This window comes from Gadus morhua, chromosome 5, assembly GCF_902167405.1.
Source record: "Gadus morhua chromosome 5, gadMor3.0, whole genome shotgun sequence".
NCBI classification, from domain to species: Eukaryota; Metazoa; Chordata; class Actinopteri; order Gadiformes; family Gadidae; genus Gadus; species Gadus morhua.
In genome coordinates, this window is record NC_044052.1 from 6,431,358 (window position 1) to 6,443,396 (window position 12,039).

Sequence of the window (12,039 nt, forward strand, 5' to 3'; positions counted from 1 at the left end):
GTCTAAACGTTTGACTTCTCTTGGCTTGGATCCAGCTCCTGTGGCCGGTCGCTGAGGGGAACGTCAGGGACAGCGGGGCGGTGAAGGCAGTGGCTACCGTAGTGGAATTTGATATCGATACGAGCGGGAAACATAGACAAAACACGACTTTGGGAGATGACACACCGCATTGACGCACGTTTTAGGACAGGATGTCTCCCGGGAATAAAGTCCCAACGTCGAAAGCCTCGCCGGGCACTTAAACCCTAATCATTTATCCCTCCAAATGGACTGGGTCTGAAACACATCAGCGGGTTGGACCCCGGTGGAAATTGGAGCTTAAGCAGACCAAACAGCCGTGATATTACACCCGAGACTGTTTTCCCTGTCAGCCGTCCTTCCCCCCCATCCCCCCAAAATGCACATCACCCAGGTTTCCTGTTCTCTTTTTTTCTACATCTCTTCTTCTGCTCTTTGCCTTGTCACTCTCCTCCCCGCAGGCAAGCAAGGGAAACCAATTTAATGGGTGTGTTCACACAGGCCTGTTGGCGGGGGGGCAGATGTGAGGGGTACGTAGTGAGGTGAGGAAGGGAGGGGCCGTCTACGTTTGAATGGAGATCTTGGATTCCAACAGGTGTGGAAAGGAAGGGTGTGTGTGTGTGTGTGTGTGTGTGTGTGTGTGTGTGTGTGTGTGTGTGTGTGTGTGTGTGTGTGTGTGTGTGTGTGTGTGTGTGTGTGTGTGTGCGTGCGTGCGTGCGTGCGTGCGTGCGTGCGTGTGTGTGTGTGTGTGTATGTGTGTGTGTGTTGTCTGTGTGTGTGTGTGTGTGTGTGTTTGTCTGTGTGTGTGTGTGTTGTGATTGTGTGTGTGTGTGTGTGTGTGTGTGTGATCACTGCTAATATTTATCACTGATACTATATACGGATATGTATGATATTTTCTTCATTAATAATAAAATAATTTTAATTGTTATTTTTGTATACGGATAGGTTTTCTGAATGTTGATTATAAAAAAAATAATCCTCTACAATGGTGTTCCTCCACTCTTGGTACGGTACAACATAGCGCTCTACACTGTATACGGCACAGAAACAGAATAATCATATACAATGTGACAGACACAAATAACAAATATCTCAAGTGTTATCTGTAAGTTTAATAAAATGATCCTCGTGTCCATCAAACACCAGCTAGTGCTGCACCACAGCAGAACGACAAGGTGTTTTATCTGCAATCCCCTTATTTAGACAACACTACAGCTCTTGTCTTTTGGTTGCGACGAAAAGGCCCATTCAAAACAAAGTAATGAACCCGGGATCCCGATGGCCCTTGTTCATTTCCGACATCATAATAGTATAAGCATTGTATTTGTCAAGACCGTGCTGCAGTCAACACGTCCAAAGAGAAAACCCGGCAGTCGGTCCAGGAGATGCTCTTGTCTCCCTCTAGTATGACTCATCTCCATGGGAGATAAGGAGAGCTCCAGCTCACGAAGGCTGAGAGAGCAGCAATCAGTCCCCCCCCCCCCCCCCCTCAACCAGACCCCTGCCTATTCCCGTTGGCTGCTTTCTTATCGCAAACCGGGGGTGATTATCGGCTCTTTTTCCCCACAGTGCTCACATTAGCCGCGTAGCCTATGATGCTGTCAGTGTTCTGATCGCTGACAATTGGTTAGCGCGGAGGGTGGGGGTTGGAGCTGTAAAGGGGTATCATTACTGACTATGCAGAAAATCTCCCACATTTTCACCCTGCATCTGGGCAGCTCATCATCCGTGACCGGGAGGTTTTCCAAGAACAGTGGATTCCCGTCGGCTGAATAACGTAATAATGTGTGGCGGCGCCCGTGGTGCTGATTCGTGTTCACGGAGCTGGCACCCTGTCGCTTGATTATCCCGTAATTGACTCTGTAATGCTTTGAATATGTTTAGCTTGTGAAAGGTTTTTTCATTATAGTTTTGATACAAGACCAAGAAAAGTGCATGTTGTATATCTTTCAGTGGCCTGGGTATTTGCTAGTATTTTTGTATGAAAGCAATTTTCTCTCACAAAGTAACAAACTAAAAGTGAGAGAGCACCCATTCACAAGAGGATCAACCGCCACTTCGTCTGCAAAAAACCTTCCCATCCCGGGGGGAGATTGTTAACTCATTGTTGTATATACTTTCTATCGACAAGTGGTCTGGGGCCGTATCTTCTGCTTGCAGGTGAACAAAAACTACTGACTGCTGACCACTGAAGACTACTGAAAACATGACCTTCTGCCAAAGTTGTTATGTTGTATCTCCTCCCCTGAAGCACTTATCCTCGATGGCTCTCAGAGCAGGGGAAGGCAATTCGGAGAAACCATCCAAAGTAAGCTAGATATGTAAAGTACCCAACCGAAAAAATAATCCCACCCCTCCCTGCCGGCCTTCATCCAAAAGCCTCTCCCAAAAAACGGGACTAGCTCACTAGCTTTAGCAACAGGTCTGCCTAGCCTTGTGTGACAGGTAAGCCATCCAATCATTTTATTCGGGCGGAATTAAATGATGGACGGGCTTGTTATCACCATCGGCAGTGTGCGACAGCCACAGAGACCGGATTCTGTTCTTTTTAAAGTTGGAGCATTTGAGTTATTGATTGCTGTCGGGATGTAAAAAGAGTTTTAACGAATATGACAGAAAATGTTTCCTAAATAAATTGCCTACCCTGGCTTTAAGGCGTTGCTTCTGATCTTTGTGGGCATGTTATGTCTGAGGCGGCAGCTCCTGGCACCCTTCCAATGGGTTGCTTCAAGCCACCTAAAAAGAAAAGTCCTGTGACACAAAGAAAAAAAATAATAACATTGGGATATTTTCTCACGTCGTTATATTTAGCCCGCGTCTACGAGCTGCTCTTTTTTTTTTCTATGATTGCTCCTGCATATCTTACTGGTATGATTACTTTTGGATACGGCATAGTAGATATAAAAGCCATCCCTTCCCCTTGAGAAGTAAATCTGCCACAGATAAAGGACGACAATACGTTTTGGACAGAGCGCGGCACTGGAAAGATTGTATTCCTTGAGCTTGTCAAGAAAACGAAAACACATTTTTAAAGAGAAAATATTACAGGTACTTTTACTTTCGCAGGCAGCTTTAAAGATTTGACTTGCTACAAAAAGTTCCATCAATCAAAAATAGGACAAACATCCTGTGTGCCCTCCGGTTATCGTATCGCTGTTAATGTAGCTTCTACTGAGTAGCATCGACGCGTCCGCACTGCAGAGGCTACCATTGTCCGGTCAGTCACACCTCAGTGACCTCTGGTTGACAGCCATATGGACACAGTGCTGACATTTGGAAGACTCAGCAACAGACAGATGGATCAGGAACACGCGCCAAGGGAGCCTCTACAACACATTGAGAGTGCACTGTGTGTGTGTGTGTGTGTGTGTGTGGGGGGGGGGGGGGGGGGATGAAATGCTCGGAGACGGGGGGTTGGCGGAGGCGGCGAGTGTGACGGGGCCCTCGGGGTCGTCCATGGTACGACACAGAGGGGAGCCGAGAACGGAAGGACCCCCCTAGGGACCCCTGGTGAGGAGCCCCCCCCCCTAGCAGGGAGGGCATGGGGGGTCCGGATTCTGACGAGGTGGAGGATCTTCGCGAGGGGTAACTTCAAAGGAGCGGTGCATGCTGATCCATGCATGCGGGGGGCTCTGTATGATTAAGGCCATCTTCTGTTCGTTTTTGGTGCAAAGGGGGTTAAGCGTGGAGAAACCACAAAGCATCAGGACCCCCCCCCCCCCCCCCCAGAGTGAGCTGTCGTACCTTAAAGCAACTCCAGTTGGAGAGAGGAGGCTGTGGGTGGGGGGAGCAATTATAGAAGCTCCCCGGAGTGCCCGGGGAGAACGTTGGAACCCCTCTGCAGAGCTGAAGGCCACAGGAGGAGAGTGAGGAGACGGGCAGGTAGCAGGAGGAGCGTGGAGGGATGGTGAGAGAGAGAGAGAGAGAGAGAGAGAGAGAGAGAGAGAGAGAGAGAGAGAGAGAGAGAGAGAGAGGCCCAGGAACCAGGCGGTGTAATTGCAAAAACCTTTCAGATTTCAAGAGGTAACTGGGGTGCGATCCCCCAACCCCCCGTTTTGCAACAAGGAGATGGATCACCTCCACGTGGAGAGAGGGGAGGGTTCCCCCTGCAGGTAGCAGCAGTATGGATTTGGAGCTTCAGATGGTAGGTGGTGGAGAGACCTCGACTTCAAGAGATCAAGGCCTCGGTCCATAGGAGGACCATGGCTTGGGGACAGACGCTGCTGCCGCTCTTCACACAGTGCAGAGTCCACCTCCTCCACAGGTGGTCCACCAGGCAAACACGAGCAGGAACACACGTGCTGGAGGTTAGGGCAGCCCCCCTGTGGGTGCTGATTGATCGCAGCAGACATGGGTTTTATCCGTCCTTTTAAATGAATGGCAACGAAGCGATGGTTGGATTTATTTGCCAACAGGGACGCACACGCATATTATAACACTTTTGCCAAATCAAGAGGATATCAATTGATATTGAAGTTGTAGGTATCATCATGGCAGATCAGGATTATGGAATATATTTGTGTACGTGTCAACTGTATGAATTTCCGACTGTACAGAAACAAGCTTCCACAAGCTATTATGTTTTAACGTTTTTAAAGGTTCTCAGAATATACAGTGTAACAGTACTTTTTTTTACAGGAAGCATCTATAGTTTGTGCAAATATAACCTTGCAGGTTTTTCTATTTATTCATCTCAGATTACAAATGAGCAACAGGAAAATATATACTCTCTAAATGATGTGTTTTTTCAGGTGCTGTGCGCAACATGTGTTTTCATCACCGTAATCACATTGATTTTATCAAAGCATGAATATCTCTGCACTGTTGTTGGAGTGATTACATGTAGCCATCATTGTCACAATATCTCTCAAATACCAAACAGTTAATTCCTCGATGACAAACAATCATTTCAAATATGGATTTTCTTCTTCTGCACTCTGGGAAGTTTTAAATTGTGTCTGCTTTTCCGTCAGTCTGTCTAGCTGTCACTTTGTTATTGTTATTGTCAAGGAGCTGACGCCAGACATTTTTCATTAACAGTGCTGAATTAAACTCACTTTCGACATCCCATCAGAAACGCTTTCACACATTACAGCACATAATCATAGCTAGTGTGCCACCTGACCTGGTGTTAATGATCTGCCTATTCTCATTTAGGGGAAATGTTCTGGGCACCCTTCTCTGCTGGTGTCGTGTCTTGGTCTTCTATGTCATCCATGATAGTGATAGCAAGGGCTGTTATTCTGCCCCCTGTAGTTTTGACCCAATGAGGCTAAAGGCTCTTATTAAAAGCCCCAGATTACTGCTACGCAGCATTGAGGCCTTGAGTTGATGGAGTGGGGAATATATTAGACAGGAATACTTACTTTAGCATGCTTGTATTGCCGATATATAAGGTAATACTGTAATAATGTATAAAATAAATGGAATTGCATGACTATAATTAATTACGGAGTTAAAGGTTTGCAAGAAAGGAAGAAAGAAAGAACAGGACAGAAAGAGAAATAAAGAAAAGAAAAAATGATAGAATGAGACTGATATAAAACTGTATAATCCTACTTTTGTCATTTTTGACAGCTCTTGAGTGAGAATGATCAGCAGTTTTAACGTGGTGGTAGGGAGCCATTTGAGCCACTCTAACACCAGGGGCTCCGGCCGCAATCCCTCAGACTGTCTGAGGTGCTGGACAGGATGGGATGGGTGACCGAGTGATGCTACTATGCCCACGACATTTAGGCTGCAAAAGACCACATGCTTGGGAGAACAGAGCTAGCATGTCATAGTATAGTTTGGTATAGTGTCTCTATGTATCCTGTGTACAATAGTTGCTTTAGTATAGTTTAAAGTAAATAGAATAAAAAAGGATTTATTTTTTGTTAACGCGTCAGCTAATTTCAGTCATGTTATTCCTAAAGAAAACCGAACTAATACAATATATAACGGTATATCAAAATACTTTTATTTTTTTCATAAGTGAAGAGCTATGAACAACTACACAAATCAAGTGTTTGACTGCTGTTGTTTCTCTGTAGTTTTGCGTTACTAATTCAAAAAAGTCAATTTTCAGTCTCACTCCATTTAAACTGCCATTTCTTAAAGTGGAAATGAAGCACTGAGAACTGTGTCAATTTTTTGTTTGTTTTTTCATTTTTGGAAACACATGGATTTTCATCAATACTGAAATTCAAGTAGTTTCACCGTAAAATGACATGTTTATAACGACTTTCGCCTCTAGGGCGCAGCCATGTTTTAAAAACGCAGGCGCTACGTCATCAGAATGGTTGGCTCTTTAAAATAAACATGTCGGATATTGGAAGAAGAACAGGGGGGTCCTTTTGTATTGCCCCTGGCTGTTCAAACGAATTTTATCGGTTAAAGGAGAGCGGTAGAATAGTTCATTTCCATGTAATTCCCGTCAAGAAGCCTGAAGTGCTCCGAAGATGGTTAGCTGCATTGAAACGCCTCAGCCCCCCAATGGGACCAGGGCAGAGAGTATGTAGCGACCACTTTATAGAGGCTGATTACATCGAAGAGGGAGCTTTTTCTGAAGATGGGAGATTTGTTCGCCGTCCCACCAATCGCCTGAAGCCAGATGCTGTGCCAACTATTTTTAATTTTAGTGGATATAGTGCTGGAGACACGGACATACCCGTCAGATCGGACCCGGGTGCTGCTCTTATGCGCAGCGAAAGAGCGCAGAAACGTGCTTGCCAGGCAGAGGAACGAGAGGTACACTTAGCTTCTACTACTAGAGAAACAGATAAATTAGTACAAGTACACTCACTGTTTGAAGATTGTCTTGTTTGCAGACTAGCTCGCTCCATGCTCTAGATAATTTCTAATCCATCGCCAAAATAATCCATTGTTATCGGAAATAATCCATTTGCAAACACCGTCGGTTGCACTATTTTCGCATATTCACGTGCACACCCAAATGGCACAACAATTACTTGTATCATGAAATTAACGAACTGTAAGGCTGCTGCTGCACCCGTGTACTTTACTTTTCTTATCTTATTATATTATAATAATTATTATATATATATATAAAAAATATAATAATGTAATAATATATAATGTGCAATATATATACATATCTTACACTGCATTACTACAGGTTCATTTCATGGCAGCAGACACTCTCCATGTCAGTGGACATAGGGACACAAACCCCACACAAGCACCACCGATTGTTTCCTGTGCGCTCAGATACATCTCTCTCTCCTTCATCTATTTCTCCTCCATAGTCAGGCTCTGTTGGGGGCACTAAAACTCCGACTTCTCTTACTGGCTCAAAAGCATAGGCAATTGGATGCCTGCCCTCATTGGTGGGTCTATCCCATTCGTCCATATCCATTTTGTTGAGGCAGTAAGCTACCTGTGAGGCTATGAGCCGCTATGTAAACAACATAGAATGTTAATACCAACCATTCTCGTGACGTCATCGTATTCTGAAAACAGAGATGGCGGCGCACAGGCTGAAAACATTGTAATTAATGCAACGAGTTTGTGCTTCATTCTGAATAACGGGACATATTTCCGACTTTATTTGTATTTATGGTATATTTAAATATTTAACTAGTGCTATAGACATGTTTTATTTGATTGCTTCCTTTCCACTTTAAGGCACACGTTGTAAATCAACACAGGACAACTGAATCCCTATAGAAACCATCACCATTAACCCAAAGGTTTCTAATGTGCTTTTCTTCTACGATGCTTGCAACCAGAGAGTTCTTCTCTAAACAATCTTCATTTAGTCCGTTCCACTTCTGTCATTTCCCTCAGGGCCCCCAAAGGTCCTGGCTGTTCCTTTGCATGAGTCCCCGTTTCGAGGGGAACTCTGTGAAGGGGGGAATCCTTCGGCGCCTGCGCTTGAGTTTCAAATGGAGGATGGAAATGCACAAAACCCCCGAGAGAGCTTCATGCCTTATCAAATGATGTGCTTATGAGGTAAACTGAAGAAAATAAAGAGCTGTGATTTAGCTAAGCTGGAAAAATCCCTAAGCAGCACAAACTGAATTGACTATTACCCACTTTGCAAAGGGTGTTCCCTCATAGTAATTTCTTTTCTATACGCTCGATAATGTATTTTCTTTTGTTTTCTCAGCTAAATATTCAACTGCATTTTTCTGTTATTAAACCAACATAATGAGACTATATTCTCATTGTGAACCATAAGAAGGATATTAACACACACAAAATGCAACATCAACATGGCATTGGACAAGCCATTTGGTTTTGCTGATTAGGCTGCACAGTGGATGTTGTTTACATTACTATAAGGATGAGTTGAGTGTCTGATGTAGCGGACAGCGCACCTTCTGTCCCCAAGCCATTAGCCAAACCAACAGAAAAGGCCTGGAAAGCCATAAGGGGAAAATAACTAGAACCATTCCAAACCACAGATGGTTGAGTTTTGTAACCGTACCAACACATGGTGGTTCTGCTATCTACAATGTGCAGGTGATTTGTAATGGATTGGGAGGTAAGACAACATTTGAGATGCCAAAAATGCAATGCTACCCTATATAATCCTTTTTTCTTCCAGAAATAACAATATAGCGGTGGGGGGGGGGGGAATCTAAACGTTACATGATGATTACTGTTAAATGGTTGACATCAGACTGTAATTCATGATTTATATTGTGTGTACTAATTGCCTTTGACTAAAGATTGAATGGGTTGAGTCTATCTCCCCTCTCGGCTACGTAGCCAAGCGGGTGACTAATGTGGCCAAGACAGGCCGCTCACATTACAGGGACACTGCCTTTTGGCTTTGTTTCAGACTCTGAAGAAGTTCAAACTATACTATATTAGTAGGTGGGTAGTGGATAAATCAATTTGTAATATGTTATGGTTGTTTTATAATTTCAGATCTTATCGTCTACACAAAAGTATACATATCTATCTAATTACATATTTTTTGTGTTCCGATCTTGTCCCACCGTCTTAATTCTCTTTAAGGAAACAAATTGTTCACTGAAGTATCCTATGCAGATTAATAATCTTTAAGGCCTACTTCACTCAATGGCTTTATAATACATTTATTTTTGGAATATTTTTGGAATCACTTGATTACATACAGTGTGATACTGCCCTTTAAAACCCTCCAACCAACATTAGGTGTTGACAAGATCTTTATTATTTTGGTCCTCAACAGAGTTAAGACCAACAAAAGACACCAACAAAAGCTTGTTTGAGTATGTTTTCAGCGTATCATTAAAGCCATCCAATTATACAAGCAATAAAATCAATTGGAGCAATTAGTACACAGAAGGCGGGAAGCCACCACCTCGTTTAACGAAAATGACCTCGCTTAACGAGCTAGTCCACAGCCAACCAGTGGAGGCCAACTCCTGTTATACGGGTTCAGGCCACTTTTAGATAAAGCGTTGGATTTAAGAGGATGCCATGCACAATACCTAAGCACATCACCGAAAATGCCCAACGAGGCCACATATCCTCTGACATTGACGCAGTCCAAGTCAGAGGTTCATTAAAAGGCTTTATGAGGCTTGGCAGGTTGTCATTAACTTCTTTTAAGTTGCTCCCATATATTTATGGGAGCAACTTAAAAGGGGCGAGCAACCTTAGGGGCGTGACGTCACGCCCCTTACATTTCATGGACCGACGGACCAGATATAGACATGATCTGCACGTCTTTCCAACGTCCAATGTTTAGTGGGTTAGTTTCACTTTGGCCGGTGGTGAATAACACTTGAACAACGCTTTATAAATAAATGGGAGCAACTTAAAAGAAGTTAATGACAACCTGCCAAGCCTCATCGCCACTCTATTGCGCAGTGGGAAATTACCAACTGGGCCTGAATAAAGACACATCCTTGTACATAGACACTGGTGAATTAGGATACGCATCGATAGCTCAGATAACAAAGGAAATAAAACAATTTGAGGTACATGACTGGTGGCGACCGACGCCGGTGCACAAAAGACGGTTCCAATCTTAACGGAAGATGTTTCATCTTAAAACATAGACTATTCTACTTCAGCTATTTGCTGCATTAAAATAATATCTGAGCTAAAATGTGCCAAGTCAATCAATCCAGGAAACTCTTTATAAATAGTCTTGGGATAACAGTAACTGTCATCTGCTAGCTATAACTGCTACAACCGAGGCCACTAGAGGTTGCTAATGGGACAACTCTCTGTACAGGTTGAAGTCGGTAGTAAATAACCGTACATGCTGAATAATAATTATTAAATCATAATTATGAAGTAGGAAGTTAATAATAATGAATAAGATTGGCCAGTGCCCTGAAGTCAACGTTTCACGGGAGACAGCCAAGAAGGATGGCATGTTCGACTGTCTAACGGGGAGCACCAAGCCCGGCAAGATTAAAACAACAGTTGATAACCAATTCCCACAGTCACCAGACAATAATAGGATGTTATTATTATTGTTGTCATGACACCTTGAGGAGAGCCTGACTCAGCATGCCCTGGTGCACTCTGGGACCTGATTGGAGCTCCTCTCAAATCCTTTTCATTTTAAGGGAGAACTTTGGAAAGAATGAAGATTCTCATTTGCGAAAGGATGTGCAATTATTGCCAAAAGTTTCACCCCATGCACACGATGAGTGCAATGTTATTACGCCACATATTTATCTCATCTTCCGGCACTAGAAAAACCGCAGTGGAAGTAGCTGTGTGCTCCTCAGGAAAGGGGATTGGGGGGGGGGGGGGCTGAATGTGACCAGAATAGAAGCTGAAATGTCTTCGCAGAGGGGGAGAGAGATGTGGAGTAAAATGGCCGAGCCCCAACCTGCTGTAATAGTCTTTAGTGTGTGGGCAGCAGCGGAACTGTGCCAGCTGTGCCCTACAGTCCCTGAAGAGGGAGAGGGGGCCATCCTCTATTCTGGGGGCCGTGACCTTAGCATGGTCAGTGGCAAGCAAGATTTCAGGCTCTGCCGAACACGCAGGAGGAGGAGGGAAATCGACAGGCAGAGATACCGAGAGAGAAATATCAGCGATGGACATATAAAAAGCCACGCCGTCTTACTCTCTTAGGCACGCACGCACGCATGCGTACACACACACTGACATGTGCACGGAGAGACACACACACGCACGCGCGCGCACACACCCACACAGACTTAACGAGAAAAAGAGACTTTAGGTTGTCACATAAAAAGAGTATCTATGAAATAAAGTTGCACTGAGGCCTTCTGAGAATGAATCAGGAGGAAGGGAAGTGCAAAGTGGTGGGTTGGGGGTGGGAGGGACCGGTTCAAAGGCACACATGGCGGCGCGCGCTTGGCTTTGTTGATACTGATGGTGGCGGGGGGGGGGGGGGGGGGGGGGGGGGGGGGGGGGTCTTCCACGCACCCCGACAGATCTCAAGCTGTGTTTCAATGCCACCGGATTTGGGTGCCGTTGCCTCTCGGTGTATCAAAGCTCTTCCCCTGGGGAGGGAGAGAGAGAGAGAGAGAGAGAGAGAGAGAGAGAGAGAGAGAGAGGGAGAGAGAGAGAGAGAGAGAGAGAGAGAGAGAGAGAGGGAGAGAGAGAGAGAGAGAAAGAGAGAGAGAGAGAGAGAGAGAGAGAGAGAGAGAGAGAGAGAGAGAGAGAGAGAGAGAGAGAGAGGGAGAGAGGGAGAGAGAGAGAGAGAGAGAAGAGCAATGGTCCCCTCGGGAGGAGGAAACAGCCTGGCAGTGCAGTACCCCAATATCTCTCTCTCTCTCTCTCTCTCTCTCTCTCTCTCTCTCTCTCTCTCTCTCTCTCTCTCTCTCTCTCTCTCTCTCTCTCTCTCTCTCTTTATATATATATATATATAGAAACAAATATTAACTCGGTGATCAGCACTTTGCTGTCAGCCTAGAAACATATATAACGCTGAATCAATCTGTTAGTATGACGGGGCAGTTGGTCGTATTTTGTTTTTGACTTGCAGCTACAGAAGACGCTGGGCTGTGATCCTCGACCCAACAGGACAACATCATAAAGGCAGAAGAGATAGATCCTAGATGAATTGTGACAAATAAAGAGGAAAAAGTACTC